General features: G+C 49.2%; 1 protein-coding gene across 1 annotated transcript in view; it reads right to left on the bottom strand.

Annotated features, from left to right (window-relative positions):
- Window positions 1–5045: 5045 nt before the first annotated feature.
- Window positions 5046–5447, bottom strand: part of LOC146757107 (uncharacterized) — a 12751-nt gene continuing 12349 nt past the window's right edge. Inside the window, exon 9 of the mRNA XM_085523459.1 lies at window positions 5046–5177. The gene's annotated coding sequence lies outside the window, so the exon portion shown is untranslated. The remainder of the gene's footprint in view (window positions 5178–5447) is intronic.

Raw genomic sequence — 5447 nt, forward strand, 5'->3', positions numbered from 1 at the left:
CTGTAGGCCGAACCAACACTGAATCCGTGAATTAATTAATTATAACAGGTTAGGAAGAATTTTCCTCCTCACTTTGCCTATGTCAAATTCTGTAAGTTGGAATTTCTGGTCTTCAAGGATTCTTCACCTTTGAAGAATCCACAAAAACCATCCTCCGTCTTTATTACCTGTACAGCAAAAGCATGACAGTGCGTATCAATACACAAATCCACACACATGTGCCTGTATACTGTAACTCAGCACTGCATGGAGCTGCAGCACGATCTGCTCAGCCACAACAAGGGTTTGGGTTGGTTCATTTTTTTTTTTCTTTTCTGATGTAAAAATCAAATATTTTGATATTTTAGATTTGTTTTGTTGTTCTATTTTTTAAGGTACCAAATGCAGTAAAACCTGCAACCAGGCCAGACAGAAGATCAAATTCAAGTGATTCAGAACTCTTTCATTAAAGTGCTGCACATTTCTGAGCTAAGCATTTCCGATAGTCAATAAAGGTTGGAACCTTTTACTCACACAGACACTAGTGAATTTTCGAGGAAAATTTTTTTTTTCGGGTTCTCAAGTTAGTTGCTGGATTGACTGCATGACAAAGGGAACAAAAACAGCACTTAAGGACAAAGTTCCCTTCCCTCCTCCAATACTGATAGAAATGCTGCCTTTTTACCTTTAGTACCTTCACAACGGATTGGCAGATTCCTACGTTCCTAAAGACCTCAATGCTGCTCAGCACAGACACCGGGCACCAACTGTCACTGGACTCTGCACCGTGGAACACGCACAGAGCTCAGCACTTCTGTTTCCTCACAATTGGAAGGGTTCTGGAATTGGGAGCATGAAGCGGACTAGAAATACCTCACATCCCTCTGCTCCTTACAAGCCCTTCCATTTTAAAACAAGATAAGCCCAGACACATCTGTTAGCACAGCAGCCCAAATGCTAACCAGAACACACAGTGTGTAACGCTGAAAGTACCAGTTTAATGCCGCGCCACAAACCCTATATAGTGGTGCAGGTGACCGCCCCTATCAGATACCCGTGACCTCCATGACTCCAGCCCTGGTGCACGCAGGCACCACCTGCCCAATACCCAACATCTCCCCCCTCTTTATCATCTCCAGCCCCTGTAAAGGTTCCCCCACGTACTCCCTGTTACCCCAAAGGTGATTTGCACATTTAAGGCTATTCCGCAAATGAATCAATCATTAAACATATGCGAAAAACAATGAAACTGTCATAATAACATACCAAAGAGTTGTTCCATTGAGTGGAACAATGGTAGTCTTGCAGATGGAGCAATGCAGGAATTCTGACAGGATCTCCAGGTGTATCCAGTTCATCATCTGAAAGCTCCGCAACCAAATTGGAAGGGACCAGTCCTCTTGTGCCATCTGTCAGCTCTCCCTGAAACCAGCCATTCTCACCCACATCTCCAAAGACATTACGCATTGTCCGGCAGTCAGAGGAAGCTCGTTTTCTGGGTCCTCATTAGGACCCTCAACAGGAATGTAGCTGTGTCGAGCTAAGAATCTTCAAACTGCTGGTGATACCTGTCCTGGAGAATGCAGGATGAAGGACAAAAGCTCTGCTCTCACATTCAGGGCCATCCTCTGACAGAAGGCAGCACTCAGGACTGTTTCCAAGGATCTCTTTCATGGCTTTGAGTTCAAGCTCCAGGTCTTCCAGATGACCTTGAAGACTTCTGGCCTCTTCAATGGCAGAATGGAACGGACTGGAGCTATTACGGAGACTCTTGTTTGACTGGGTCAGAGTCTGTCTCGTTGCCTTCCCCAGCTCTATCTGCTGCTTCTGCTGCTCTCTTTTCCCTCTTGCGCGCTCTGTGAGAATGAGTTTCAGAAAGCACTACTCACTGACAGGAAATAAGGGGAAACTTGAAAGACTTTGCAACCTGAGTCCTGGCAGTGTACTGCCAGCGGCTGATTTGGCCGTCCAGGATCCTGGCACCACAAATGCTTCATTGCCAAATGCAGCAATAAGGTGTTCTGGGGAAAGGCCAACTCACAGGTAGTTTTTGAGCACCCATATCACAGTACCAACGGCCAGCACCAGCGCAGGCAGCAGCATTGCTGAGACCGTCACCAGAATGCGGCGCTTCCGCACAGATGTGTGAGCAGCAGCCTCTGTGCTTTTGCCTGTGTTCATCCCTGGAAGAAATGAGACAATGTCCCACGTTACCTTCAGCTGCGCTACAGATAATCTCTCAGTGTGCTTCATGGACCCAAGAGGTCATTTTGTCAGTGGGTGCCTCCGTCTCTGGTGCCGAAGCACCGGAGGACAAGAAGGATTGCTTCCACCTCTCGTTGGGTACGAAGAGGCTGCACAGGCACTACCCGTGTCCTCCTCTGGGCCGAGAGCTGGGGCTGTACTCTGGGGTCTGGGCTTGGTCTGTGGGGAGAGCTACAGAGCAGAATCCCTCATGCTTTTCCCGGCATGCGTGTCCTGAGCTCTCCTGTGGGACGCCCCCCAGGCTGAAGGTCAGGCTTCAGCCAGCACAGGGCACAGCCAGAGCCAGCCCAGGGGAGAAACACTCCTGCTTCTTTTACATGTGCTCTATGCTCACACGCTCAGGTCTGGCTGCTGACCTGGTGTGCAAGAGCTGGCAGCAAGAGCCTGCAGGCACGCAGTGACTCTGGTTTGTGACACCGTATGATCATGGGACAGAAATTACCTGGCATGCCGGTTGGTGCTGCCTGCATTCCTCTGTCCGGGATGGGCAGTGTGGGATATCCACCTTCCTGGAGTGCATCCGGGACCGGCAGTGTGGGATATCCACCTTCCTGGAGTGCATCCCGCTCACTTTGTTGGTCCGTTCCTTTAGAAAGAAAGCAGGGCAGTAGGAGTGGGATGTCACGTGCCCTCATCAAAAACTGAGCTTCACCAATCCCGAGCTCAGGTAAAGTCCAGGCCCCCCACCCCCAAGTACACTGTGAGCCCCTCTGTTACCCAAAGGCATTTGGGCCCTCCCAGCTATTGGACAATGCTGACTCCCTCACACCTCTTGAGGAATCAGCTCCTGTGCAAGGCCCTCACATTCTGTGCTGTCACCAGCCCATCACAGCCAGGTAGCTGCAGGCTGAAATCCAAGCTCTAACACACAGTCCAAGCCTTCAGAATTAGCATCTCCACCTCATTTCCAGCATTAGCAAAGACAGCCAACCCTGCTCGGGATGCTTCTCCTGCCTTGAACTTGCTCAGCTGCACGGAGGGCTTTGGATGAACAGAAGCACAGCGCTTGCCACTTTGCCACTTGCTGCCATCTGGGTGCCAATGACTGCACAAAGCAGCTCTGACAAGTAATGGTTGTGCTGGGGGAGCAGCTGCCTCTGGGTCTTGGCTGGATGCAGACCATCTGGCAGCAGACCAGCTCTGGTGCTTGACAGCACCTGCAAGGTGATACATGGAACACGGCTGCAGCACGGCTCTGACCCATTCCTTCCTGCTGTGCAGGCTACAGCCTGCCCACACCTGCATATCACACCTCAGCTTCCCAGGTCCCACAGTGAACAGACTGAAGTATACCCACCACGCTCTGCCTTCTCCATTTCCTTCAGCAGTCGCTTCAGGAGACGGGATGAGCCCTGAGAGTATTTTCCTTGTTTGTATTCATCCTCTTCTCTTTCCGGACCTTAACAGAATGTATGAAGTTAAATATCACGTGCATGAAGTTTTGAAGATCAGCGGCGAATCAGCCAAGTCAGTGAAGACAGAGTACTCACTGCTGGGATTCCAGCTGGGCTCCAGCACAGGAGGAAACCGATGACCGGGCAGGGCCCACACTGGGGGCACTTCTGCAACCAAAGACCCATGAAAAGTTTCAGCCACACACTACAGCATCAACTGAGTAGCAGAGCATACAGGGGACTGTGCCATGAAATGGCACTGAAACGGGCAGCAAAAGCTCTCTAAAGAATTTCAAAGCTATGACGTACCTGCGCGATCCGACAGAGTTTCAGTTCCAGATCTCAGAGAGGAAGCTGGATCAACTCCTCTAGTCAAATCTGCAAATGAACACAGGACAAAGCAACTGCTACTGAGCATCCCTTCAGCCACAAGGTCGCAGGATGCAATTAAAGCCAGGGATTCCTTCACAACACTATTCTCTCCCTTCCGCACAGGGAAACAAGGGGCCTGGGAGAGCAGGAAGGATGCAGATAAGGAGTGAGACCTCACGGAAGTCATCAGGCAAGGAGGAGAATAGATGTTGTAAATACCAGAAGAGGAGTTGCATCCCCCTGATAAGAACAAGAGGGGGTCTGCATGCTAAACAACTATTGAATATGTATCAGAATTCCGAGAAATCATTGACTATGTATGAGATGTACCTATATCTGTGTCACGATTTTACAAGTCCATGTGCAAGTTTGGTGGAGCTATCCCCCTTGCACCCAGCACTGGAATAAACATACCTGCTTTATAACCCATCTATGTGATATAGAGTTTGATTCCGCAAGTCACTTACACCCCATATTTTCCCTAACAGCCACACTGGGTTATCTGGATTCGTTACATTTATCCATTGTTGCTGGCAGATGTTTCTCTCTCTCTCTCTGTCTTTAATCCCCACACAGCCCATCTTCCCAACTGTGGGTTTCGGTTAGGAGGTATGCACCCATAGGGTCCATGCCCTACTTGTAGATTTTTATCCTGCCCAGCCCCAGGTGCCCAATTTGAGGCAATAGTTGCACATCCCTAATAGGCACAGTAATATGAGCCTGGGTGGTTACAGTATCCCCTCCCTAGGTTTGAGCTTAGGCAAAAATAGTAACCCTTTTGGTTTAGACTGGGCTGTATAGGTACCAGGTCACACAGGGATGTAAGGAAGCTTGGTGTGGGTGGCGTTGTGCTGCTATACAAAATGTGATCACTGTGAGAATCCCAAGTACCAATGGATACCCCTAAGGCCCGTCTTTCCCCACAATTCACTCCTCTGCCTCACTCGTCAACTGGGTTGCAACCAGCTACGAGGGGTTTTTTTAGTTCTTCTCAGCAGCAGTAGTGTTCTTCAGGGGAAGCCTTTACCTGGAATACCCATTGGGCTTGTCGCATTGTGAGTTTCAGGTCGTCACTCCCGGGAGCTACCTCCCACTTCTCGTCACCGATGGGTCCTTTAACACGGCTGGCATGAGTCCATCCTCTCTCTGCGGTTCGAATAGCTGTTTCTGCAGTAAATAAAACAACATAGGGACCTTCCCCTTGTGGTGTTAGTGTAGCTTCTTTCCAAGTTTTTATTAGGACCCCATCCCCCGGCTGTATCCTATGGATTGCTATCTCCAATGGGGACTGCTGTGCAATCAGATCCTTCTTGTAGTTCCTTGCACCCACTCATTAATTGTATAAGATTTTAATTGATCATCTTGTAAATGGGGGTGACCAAGAGGTATTTCAAGATTATAGGGCATACCATACAGCATTTCAAAAGGTGAAATTCC

This window comes from Coturnix japonica, chromosome 24 (genome assembly GCF_054131305.1).
Source record: "Coturnix japonica strain WE chromosome 24, WE-NBRP24, whole genome shotgun sequence".
Taxonomy (NCBI): domain Eukaryota; kingdom Metazoa; phylum Chordata; class Aves; order Galliformes; family Phasianidae; genus Coturnix; species Coturnix japonica.